Consider the following 12,428-nt stretch of genomic DNA (forward strand, 5'->3'; position numbering starts at 1 on the left):
AGGTTAAGTCATGTGCCCAAACACACAGCTAATAAGGCGTTGAGCCGAGATTCAAACCCACATCTGTCTAATTACAAAGGTTATGTGCTCTTTTTCCATAGTACCTTGATTAACAGCCTTAAGGTTTAAAAATATGCCAAATACTCATGCACAACAACATGCTCTCAGTATAACATTTACTTAATCATTTTTCATTTACAATGTTTTCAAGGAACTAAATGGAAGACAGGTCAGGAGACATCAATCATATATCCCCTTCTATAAATCAGGAAAGTATTTTCAAATATCTCAGTTGTTTTTAGAGGTGAAGGATAGCTATTTACTAATAGAAATAAAGATGGAAAAAGTATGCAAAATGCTATGTAATAATAATAATTGGCAATGAAATAGGAAAATAAAAGGTGAATCACAATGTTTAAAAAATATTAAAAATATTTTAAAATATCACCTTAAGAATCACATTTACTGGGAAATAAAAGGCAGTTATAATAACACAGGAAACATTTTGACTGCATGTTCCATGAAATTACTACTGTCTTTATACTTTTGTAGCATAACAAGTGATTCTATTTTAATCTAATTTCATATATAATAGTAATGTATTTTCATAATTTAACAAGTTCAAATCTAAACATGGCACTTGCATTTTAAATGCAAAGTATATGTAAGATCCAATTTTAAAGATCCATTTTATGTATTCTTTAACTTTAAAATGTTTTCTTCTGTCATATAACTTCAGATTGACAGTGTATTTTGTATTGAATTGTTTACTTTAATTTTTACAATGAAGCTTGTCATTTCAAGTTTAGTAAATATTATGACTAGATTTTTAAATAAAAATAAAGCATACCAAACACATCTACCTGCTATCTAAGAGTATTTTAAGAATCAGTTTCCAAATACTATTCAGAGCAAAACCTATAGAATATCCAGAAACTGTCACTAGTTTTTTACTCATTTCTGAATTCATTAGCTTTTAAACTCTTTATTTATTTATTTTTTCAGAAAATCACTAGTAATCTATATGCTGGTACAATTTAAGCAAGAAGACAGTTGAGAGGAAGAGATAGGTTTGCAAATCAAGGTACAGAATTGCCCCAGATAACTTTTAATTAATACCAACTGTGAGTAGAGAAGTTAAAATGAAATATCAAACACAATATTTGCCCATGATAAAGAAGGTATGGAGTTTCTTCTTCTTGGCCATTTATTGGATACTTAAAGACTTGACATTTTCCTCACCAAAGAAGTCACTAGGACCTATGGTACAACATTAAGATCAATGATGAAAAAGAGTCATCCCCAACGGGAGAGTATGCATCATTCTGATTATACACAAGCATTGATTATTTGCTGATGTGAGGGTCAAGATAAAAATTGATCTTTGAATGTATCTTATTCAATTTTTTAATATTTCATAGTGCTTCAGTTGTTTGGCACGTTTGTCATATCTTTAATTTTTTTAATGTCCTGCTCCACCTTTCCATATCACTATAAAATGTTAATGCATTTTTCATACACATGCAGAGCATCAGGTTTTGGGATTATTATTTTTAAATTAAAGTCTGAGGCCAGGCGCGGTGGCTCACACCTGTAATCCCAGCCCTTTGGGAGGCCAAGGCGGGTGGATCACCTGAGATCAGGAGTTCAAGACCAGCCTGGCCAACTTGGTGAAACCCCATCTCTACTAAAAATAAAAAAATTAGCTGGGCATGGTGGCGCGTGCCTGTAATCCCAGCTACTCAGGAGGCTGAGGCAGGAGAATCACTGGAACCGGGAGGCGGAGGCTGCAACGAGCCAAGATGATGCCACTGCACTCCAACCTGGGAAACAGAAAGAGACTCCACCTCAAAAAAAAAAAAAAAAAATCTGGCCTTTCATGAATCTTACATGTATAAAATGTTTACACTTTTATTATGTAAAAGTAATGTATTCCCTCAATGGATTTTATAACAATACAGTCAGTCGCTCTTGCAAAGGGGACTTTTTCATAACTCCCCTACTGTTTCATTAAAATTGAGGTTTAATTTGATTCTGTGTTCTCACATTTAAAAATCTATCTTTTTAAGATCTGCTTTTTCATTTGAAGTAATGTCTTTAACTCCGAATCACTTTTAACAGTTTTATTGACCTGTAATTCATATACTATCCAATTTGCCCATTTTAATGTGTAGAATTCAGTGGTTTTTAGTATACTCAGAGTTGTATAATCATCATCACAATTTAGAATATTTCCATCACCCCCCAAAGTAATCCTATACCCATTTACAATCACTCCTCATACTTCTTCAACCCCCAGCACTAGGCAACCAGAAATCCTCTTTTTATTTCTGTAGATTTGCTTATTCTGAGAACCTGCAAACTTTTAACGGATGTACTTGCTGGGAATGTCAGAGAAGTTGTTTGAGATTAAGAAGGGTTGGCAAACAAAATAAAATTTGTTGTTAGATTTAGGCAATAGGGTCTTGATTTATTTGGCTAAGTTCTCAATTTTTTCACACTTCTGAAATGAAAGTAATAAAATTTTGTCTCTGAGCTTCTGTCATCCTTACTTTTGCTATTCAATTTTATTTTAGTATTGCAAAATAAATAAAAAGGAAGTCATTCCCCAAGTACTCCTCTTAACAATAAATTGATTCAGAAAAACTAAGTTTCAAACTCAGGAAAGTTAAATTTCTAGTCCATTTCTTTCATTTTTTTTCCATTCTGTCCAATCAAGATTTGCCAAACAAAACTATCCTTTCCAGAGAAGAGGTATTTACCTCAAAAAAACTTTTGTGTACATGGTATTTGCAGTTGAATGTCATAAGAAGCAGTTGATTGAAGTGTGCCATTTGTTTCTTTTCTAAATCTCTAATATGCAAGACACTTCTTTAAAATTACACTTATTCAGAGGATTTTTATGAAATAAAATTGCCTGTCATTCTAATTAGCTCTGAATACTTCTCTTGCAATAGTGGTGTGGCATAACACATTAGCAGGAACTTTCAGTTGGTATGTATTTTGGCCACTAACATCACTAATAAAAAAACAGTACATAAAATCGGAATACAGAAACTGGGGCTTTCTACATAAAATCTGATTTTTTTATTAGTATTTAATATGCTTCCCATTAAAACAATAAATCTGATATGTATTATTTAATATACTTTCCATTAAACAATACATTTCATAACACCTAATAAAATATGAAAATAGATCCTATTAATTACATCATCAAATACATATTTTAATATTTTTCTGAAATATATATGCTCTTTACACACTAGAATATAATTGTTTTGGTAATCTGCGTTGTGCTAAATGTGAAGTGATGGGCGATACACCATTTTGTATTTAAAAGATTTCCCCTATGGTTTTTTTCTGTTGTAATTGCTCTTTTGGTTGACCACGTTCGGTTGGACTTCTGACCATTGTTCCAAGCATCCACTCCATTGCTCTATTTGACATGACACAGTGAGTTTAAAGGACAGTATCGTGTTAGACAAAGATTGAAGTTTTAAATAATACACGATAACTTGAAGGGAAAGTTAAGAAAATTTAAATTAATAAATAAAGAGGATGAGGCAAGGGGATATGTATGTATGCTTTAGTCTATAAATAAGACTCAGTGAAAGAAGAAAATATCATTTTGAACAAAGAAAGGGTGGAAGATATAGAAAACGAGCAGAGCATACTGTATGGTTCCATTTACATAAACTTCCAGAACTGGCAAAAATAACCTACAGTGATAGAAGTCAAAAAGTAGTTGCCTGGAGCTTGGAAGGTGGTGACTACAAAGAAGCAGGAGGATGGAATTGTTTTATGTTTTCATCAGAGTGGCAATTACACGGGTGTAAACATTCATCAAAACTGGTCAAACTCTACATTTAAAATATGCACATTTTAGTATATGTAAATTATACTCATTAAGGTAGATTCCTTAAAAAGTCAAAGTAGGCAGTAAAGGGTACCATTCAGTCCCTCTGTGGCCCTGCTTTAATACTGAATGGAAGACAACCCCCTTCTTTTTAAATGAGCATGAATATCCATGAATATTGAAAAGAGTGCATTAAGCTCTTTGTAATGACTGCATTTCCTCATCCTGCTCAGGATTGACTACTGGCATTTTAATGCACGGTAATGTGGGCATTTCTTTGATAGACATTCCACTTTAAATGCCTACTTTTTCCGTATTATTTCAACTGAAGGAGAAATAAGGCAGCAGACTTATCTATTAAATCTTCACAGGGTTTTTATGACTTTTAAAGCATAATTTTGAATTGAAACTACTATTTTATATTATCTTTTCTCAGGGTGGGCTGAAAACAAAATAGCAATAATTTTTGTAGGAAAAGTAGGATAAAGTCTGTCTTGAATAATCACAAAATCACACTTAATGTCACCTCATAAACCAGTTATAAATAGTGTCAGACGTAATAGAATTGCACATGTGCAATTTAAAAATATTCTATGCACAATTTTTGTAGAATGGAATGGCATGGTGTTTGGATTAATATGTACAGCAAGGTTATGGTCAGGCACATCTATGTTTTCTATCTAGAGTCACTCGCCTACAAAGGGAAAAAAATCAGTCACTGTGGAAATTTAAAAAATAATACTTTGGTAGGATAGAGAGAAACTTGAAATGATAGAGCGTTAATAATAAAATGTATCTCAAATTTACGTATAATTAGCTGAGAGGAAACAAATTGGAGCGTGTATGATAGATGCAAAATGTTAATATAAAGAATGTCGTGATCAGGAGGAAGGGAAGAAGCAAGTGAGCCTAAAGAGAAAAAAATTTGACTTCACTCAAAGTACTTCATATTTTTGCAAAACTAATTAAAATTTTAGAATTCGACACTAAAACGTTAGAAACCTCAGAAAACATTTTCAGTTGATAGGTCTTGGAGAAACTTTTTTTAAAGAATATCTGATTGGATAATTTTTAATGACGGAGCGGTAATGTTTTATTGCAAAATATCTCAATCTTCCCCTAAGGGGGAAAAAAACCGCAAAAAATAAATTCTTCGTGAATAAATGGCATAATTATAACACAGCACACATTTTTCTGACTGCAATAGTCACAATTCGCCACTAGGGGGCGTAATTCTGTTCTTAGCAGTTCTCGGTCCACAACCTTTTCATTCCCTCCCAGGGAACTTGAACAGTTAGGTGAAGTTAAGTGGGAGCTTCGGCGGGTGTAACAGGTCATTAATGTGTACTGAGATGATCTCAGGCGTTTCTGCGATGCGATGTATAATTCTTATTGTATAGAATAATAACTTGGCCACCAGCTTCTTCACCAAGCATGGAGTCTCATCATTGCTCCAAGATTGCTATTAATTTTGTACGTATTACATAGAATCATTTTATCTTCCTTTTTCCCAGGTAATTATTTTTATTTACTATAAGTCTCCTACTGTTTCATGAAAATTTAAGGTTAGTGTGATTATGTGTTCTTGCATAGTTATTTCAATAAATCTGTGCTGTGAAAGAGGCAAAAAATGTTGGTTCAAATTTATAAATACTAAATGTATTTTCTGAAATGTAGATTAAAACAGCAAATTTGTGTTTTTTTTTGTTTTTTTTTTTTTGAGACGGAGTCTCGCTCTGTCGCCCAGGCTGGAGTGCAGTGGTGCCATCTCGGCTCGCTGCAAACTCCGCCTCCCGGGTTCACGCCATTCTCCTGCCTCAGCCTCCCGAATAGCTGAGACTATAGGCGCCCGCCACCACGCCCGGCTATTTTTTTGTATTTTTAGTAGAGACGGGGTTTCACCGTGTTAGCCAGGATGGTCTCGATCTCCTGACCTCATGATCCTCCCGCCTTGGCCTCCCAAAGTGCTGGGGTTACAGGCGTGAGCCACTGCGCCGGGCCCAAAGTTTTAATCCAAGTTATTTTTCACTCATTTGAAGTTAGAACTATTTTTTACTTTCATAAGGAATGAAAAATATGATTTGTTGGTGTAATACATTGTATCTTGCATGATGTAAGGGGTAGTCACATTAAATTATTTAAATGCAGCTATAACATTTATTGAATATTTTATATTATACTTCAAATATGTTAACTTATGTTGATAAATTTATGAGCTAACAAAAGATCTTATCCTCAATATAATAATTAACATTTCCTATGTATTTCTCATAACTTTAATGATCTTTACATCACTCCATTTTACTTACTAGGCTGAGTGCAAGAGTTAGCTTTATATTTTTAAAAATAATCCCTGCATTTAAAACTTTTTTTGGTCATGCTTTATGTGTTTGGGGAAATTTGTGATGTTTAAAACATGTCAAATATTAACGTCCTTGCGCCGAATTTATTGGTCCTACTGCAAAAATATAGCTGGCTAATATTTATTTCAGTCTTGTTTTTGCATTCCAGAATAAATATTGGCAACTGATGCTCTTACAATAATTGATACAGAAATGGTGATTTTCAAATGTTGTTTCCTCTTCCAGAGTCTAATATTGTTTTAGTATCTGTGGATGAAATACTGTTTACTCTTGCTCTGTAATTGTTCTATGTGAAATGTTTCAACTTGACATTTGACTTAGAATTTTGCTGATTCATTTAGAATTCTTAACTAATATTTAATTTCCTCTTTAGCAGAAGGACGAACACTGGCTTACCTGCTATAGGAATGGGGTCCGGATCCAGTCCCCAAGAGAGGGTTCTTGGATCTTGCACAAGAAATAATTCAGGGCGAGTCTGTAAAGTGAAAGCAAGGTTATTAGGAAAGTAAAGGAATAAAAGAATGGCTACTTCATAGAGCAGCCCCGAGGGCTGCTGATTGCTTTTTATTTATTTATTTTATTTATTTATTTATTTTTGAGACAGAGTCTTGCTCTGTCACCCAGGCTGGAATGCAGCGGCCAATCTCGGCTCACTGCAACTTCCGCCTCGCGGTTTCAAGCAATTCTCCCTGCCTCAGCCTCCCAAGTAGCTGGGATTACAGGTGCCTGCCACCATGCCTGGCTAATTTTTGTATTTTTTAGTAGAGACAGGGTTTGATCATGTTGGCCAGGCTCGTCTTGAACCCCTCACCTCAAGTGATCCGCCCACCTCGGCCTCCCAAAGTGCTGGGATTACAGGCATGAGCCACTGCGCCCTGCCCTGGTTGCCCATTTTTGTAGTTATTTATTGATGATATGCTAAACAAGGGGTGGATTATTCATGCCTCCCCTTTTTAGACCATGTAAGGTTACTTCCTGATGTTGCCATGGCATTTGTAAACTGTCATGGCGCTGGTGGGAGTGCAGCAGTGAGGATGACCAGAGGTCACTCTCATGGCCATCTTGGTTTTGGTGGGTTTTAGCTGGGTTCTGTACTGCAACCTGTTTTATTAACAAGGTCTTTATGATCTGTATCTTGTGCTGACCTCCTATCTCATCCTGTGACTTAGAATGCCTCAACTGTCTGGGAATGCAGCCCAGTAGGTCTCAGCCTCATTTTACCCAGCCTCTATTCACGATGGGGTTGCTCTGGTTCAAACGCCTCTTACATACTTGCTGTACTAATATTTTGTTGTTTTAAATTCATTTTATATAAATGAAACTTCTTTCTTCTGAAGCTTGTAGGTATCAGTCTTACTGCTTTTCAGTCATTCATTATATGTGAATGGTATACGTACTCTGAGTAGCACCTTACTTATGGAGTTCTTACTGCATTTTTCTCAACGTTTGCTTGTAGGGTTATCAGCTAACACCCGCGAGCATCTATAACATAGGCCAACTGACGCCATCCTTCAAAAACAACTGTAAGTATACACATAAGTGTGCCTCAAGACTCTTATTTTGAAATAATATTCAACTATTATATGAAGGTGACTCCAATTATTTTGCTAGTGTAGACCTACCCCTGAACTAGTAAAACATATGCCATTAAGGGCCTAACATGTTTGAAAAAGAATATTATGTAATTGGTAAACGGCATTTTAATGCAACCTGAAAAAAAAAAACTCGGCTTATTTTATTACTAAGTAATGTATGATGCAGACCCCTTACCAAACTGTTAACCACCACCCCAGATTTATAGTAAATAAGTATAAAGTATGATAGTATAAATTGGGACAATTAGGTTAGTGAAGTTCAATTTTCTTCTTCAATGACAAACTCTTGTTTTTTTTTTTTCCTTTTTTTTTGAGATGGAGTCTCACTCTGTTGCCCAGGCTGGAGTGCAGTGGAGCAATCTTGGCTCACTGCAACCTCCGCCTCCTGGGTTCAAGTGATTCTCCTGCCTTAGCCTCCTGGGTTGCTGAGATTACAGGTGCATGCCACCACACCAGGCTAATTTTTGTATTTTTAGTAGAGACAGGGTTTCACCATGTTGGGCAAGCTGGTCTCAAACTCCTGACCTCAGGTGATCCGCCCACCTCGACCTCCCAAAGTGCTGGGATTACAGGCATGAACCACCTAGCCCAGCCTACTTTCAGTGACAAACTCTTATATCCATGATTGGGGTGTAGGAAATCTAGCTGTTGTTTCCTATGATAAATTTTAGAAAACATAGCTAGCTCTTCAAAATACTCTCAATGGATGCACTTAAAAATCTCAGCAGGAGAGGCAAGGAGCAGAGAATTTTGTTTCTCAAAAGGGAGTATCAGTTATAAATGCTGAAAAACGCAGATCCAGATAATGGAACACTCTACATTCTATAGATGTCTAGAGCATGATTATTTGATTGGGTAAATATATTACAAGTTAAACAAGGTGAATTTAAATTGGATTCCTTATTTTTGACTCCAGACTGCATAGGGAACTCTCAATTAAATTTCTGATTGTTCTCATAATCATATACAAATATTTAATACCACAAAATGTTTTTAGAGTGATAGTTTTGGAGGAAGAACTGATACAATGGTATAGGCTAAATCATTTTTGACGGTAAAATTTTAACAGAAATTTTTAGTATAACATTAATATATACGCATTAGATTAAAGAAATGAAAAGTTGAAGTCTATCAAAATTTGAAAGAGGATAGGGATGGAATAAGGTTGGGAATGTCTGCTGCACATATTATTAATGATCAAAAATAAAAGAAATAAGAAAACAGTGATTTTACATCAAGACAGTTGCATCAAAATGGCTGCATTAAAATGTACCCTTTTTCAGAATAGCCAATTGTTCTGCTTCATTCAACTACTCACCATTTAAGATGATGGCAAAGGTAACTTTCTTTAATATGTATTGAAAAGAGTTCTTGATGCTATCAACAGCTTTCCAGAGGGGAAAAAATAAAAAAAAAAAAACTTCATAAGGGACATTCAAAAAGTATAAAATGTAAAATTTTAAAGAACCCCCACAGCAGTCCTGAAAGCACACAGGAAGTCACTCATTCTAAGTGTTTGTGAAGATCCAAGTTTGCTTGCAGATGTTTTCACTGTGTTGGTGAAATAGGTTAATCTGGACATGCAGGTAAGTTTCTACTCTCAGGCTTCAAACAATGTTCACACAAGACTATCTCACATATATCATTGGCAGACCAAGGTCAGCCTTACTAGAATGTGAAGTTCGCCAATTTCATCTTCACTGTCTTCCTTTCAATGCTATTCTGTCCTTACCATGTTATTTTTCGACCTCTATGTGCCAAATATTCACAACTCCATAGTGAGTACTCCTTGCTTCTCTCCCAGGCCTGTGCACCCCTCTTTGTACACATACCTGTTGACACTTTGCTGTTATGCAGCTATTAATTAGAGAAGATTTGATACACAAATTCATCATAATGTGGCAATACCTTACAAGTCCTACCCCATCTAGAGGGAGGCATGGTTTAACATGTGGTTCCTATAACTGAATCCCTTGATGAGCTGAAGGGGAAAATATACCTCAAATCTCATCATGTAGGTATGTAAGGCCTTTGCCTACTTCACTTCTCCGTAAGGCTGCCTTTGTCAGGGTATATCAGTGACATGAAAAAGATATGTACAATATATTTATTATAGAAGGTTGGAGCTTGATTATTTATGGTAAATAATGTTGGTGTTGTTAAATACATTAATTCTTACTGTAAATAGAAGAGTACCAAGAATTTTATTATAATGTGTATACATCTGCAGCCTGATATTCTTTGGGATTTTTTTTTTTTATCTCTGGGTCCTTGGTGATTTCTACGGCTATTTTATTTTTATTTGTATTTATTTATTCATTTTTGAGATGGAGTCTCGCTCTGTCATCCAGGCTGGAGTGCAGTGGCATGATCTTGACTCACTGCAACCTCTGCCTGCTGGGTTCAAGCAATTATCCTGCCTCAGTCTCTTGGGTAGCTGGGATTACAGGCACCCACCACCACGTCCGGCTAATTTTTGTATTTTTAGTAGAGATGGGGTTTCACCATGTTGGTCAGGCTGGTCTCGATCTCCTGACCTCAAGTGATCCAACAGCCTCGGCCTCCCAAATTGTTGGAATTACAGGCATAAGCCACCGCGCCCAGCCATCTGTGGCTATTTTAAGCTATATAATTCAATAAATTTTAAAAAGAAATTTGTCACCACTATCATTTGAACTTAGTAATACCTTCTGTAAAGCCTTACTTATGCTATCTATTCTACTGTGCTATAGATGTACGTATATATTTATATCACAGTCAAAGTAACAATTTAGGTAATGTATTCAATGTCTCCTATGAAAATAATCAGTTGGACAACTGTGCTCCTCCTGAGTTGCATAAGGTTTGTAATAGCAGTAAGTATCAAAGGTAAACATTATTTTTTTCTGTAAAACCATGTCAACATTTCAAGTTATTCACAGAAAAGGTTAATGTAATGAAGAAATAGTATGCATACATTGGTTCTACATTGTCAAAACATGATTTATAATTGTCACTCTCTTGACACTTATATTAACAATTTAGGAATTTTTATCTTTCAATAATGTGGTCTTGTGTTACTACAAATAAATGCAAGTTAATTAACAGAATCTGTTTTCAATGTGAGTTCTCTGATACAGAACTCAGTATCTATTGCAAAGTTCTTTAGGTTACCAAATTACTTTAAGAAAAACATAAATAGGCTGGGCATGGTGGCTTATGCCTGTAATCCCAGCAGTTTGAAAAGTCAAGGTGAGAGGATCGCTTGAGCCCAGGAGTTTGTGACCAGTCTGGGCAATATAGTGAGACTCCCATCTCTACAAAAAATTTAAAAATTAGCCAGGCATGATGGTGCAAACCTGTAGTTCTAGCTATTCAGGAGGCTGAAGTGGGAGAATTGCTTGAGCCCAGGAAGTCAAGGCTGCAGTGAGCTGTGATCACGCCACTACATTCCACCCTGGGTGACAAAGCAAGATCCTGTCTCAAAAAAAAAAAAAAAAAGAAGAAAGAAAGAAAAACAGAAATACAGAAATAGACCATAACAAATAGCAAATGTTGCTTACATTGATAGACAATCCCATCATTTCACTTTGCAGTTTGTTGTAGTTATCTGTTTTATTCACAAATATTTTAATTTCACATCTTTGATTTAAAAATGAAATATATTTTACTACTCACCAGCTCTTCATTTGGTTGATGTAAATAATATATAATCAAATGCCTGTATCAACAAGTCAAACATATTCTGTAAATATATACACCTGCTAGGTACCCACAAAAACTAAAAATTAAAAAATAACTTAGGAAAGGAGCAGAGAATTGAGTGTGTTAAGTAACAATAATTTGTTCTATATATAGCACATGTATTTTATATCACTTGCAGGAACTAACATGATGTCTTGCACATAATATACATTCAATAATATATTCAATAATTAGTTTAATAATAACTATCAATATTATGACAAAATAACAGCATTTCTAGAAGAGGGGTACTCAATCAGGAATGCATTTTAGCAAATGAACATACACATTTAAAGCACAGGAAAACCTGAACTTTATATTTCCACATTCTGCGCAGTTTTTGCTTTTGTTAATCAAAAATTTAAATGATCCTTTATAATTATCAGTTGAAGTCAAAACACATGGAATTAACTAAGTACTTAAAGAACTGTTTATCATAATTAATAATATAACTTAGCCAACTGATAACTGTTAAGACTATCTGCCACACATATTTTTCACTCAATAGTCTGTGGCAAAATTCAACAAGACTAACAAGATAGTTTAGCATGCTTCCTTTCTAAGATACTGCAACTTTTGTGAAATAAGTGAAAGTTACCTTGTTTTGGAAAGGAAAGTAGCCAAACAGTTATCAAGGTAGTTTCAAAGTTACATGTTCATCCATATTAGATAATAACAGTAAAATAATTTTATATGTATGTTTTCTGGTTTTCAACATATGTCTTTCAAAAATCGGATTGACTTTTTAAATTATACATTTTCAAAACATTAATATCTTCTTAAATAAAAAATATAGGTATAACTTAAGTAACTGTACCAAGTAAATTAATACATGTCCTATAAGAGGATATTATGCTTAAAGAGTTTATGACACAAGAATATTGATTT

The 12,428-nt window shown here is 34.7% G+C and overlaps 1 protein-coding gene across 1 annotated transcript in view; it reads left to right on the forward strand.

Annotated features, from left to right (window-relative positions):
* Window positions 1-12,428, forward strand: part of HTR2C (5-hydroxytryptamine receptor 2C) — a 329,139-nt gene that overhangs the window by 16,133 nt on the left and 300,578 nt on the right. Inside the window, exon 2 of the mRNA XM_055268258.2 lies at window positions 7,679-7,745. The gene's annotated coding sequence lies outside the window, so the exon portion shown is untranslated. The remainder of the gene's footprint in view (window positions 1-7,678; window positions 7,746-12,428) is intronic.

The sequence above is a fragment of the Symphalangus syndactylus genome, chromosome X, assembly GCF_028878055.3.
Source record: "Symphalangus syndactylus isolate Jambi chromosome X, NHGRI_mSymSyn1-v2.1_pri, whole genome shotgun sequence".
Taxonomy (NCBI): domain Eukaryota; kingdom Metazoa; phylum Chordata; class Mammalia; order Primates; family Hylobatidae; genus Symphalangus; species Symphalangus syndactylus.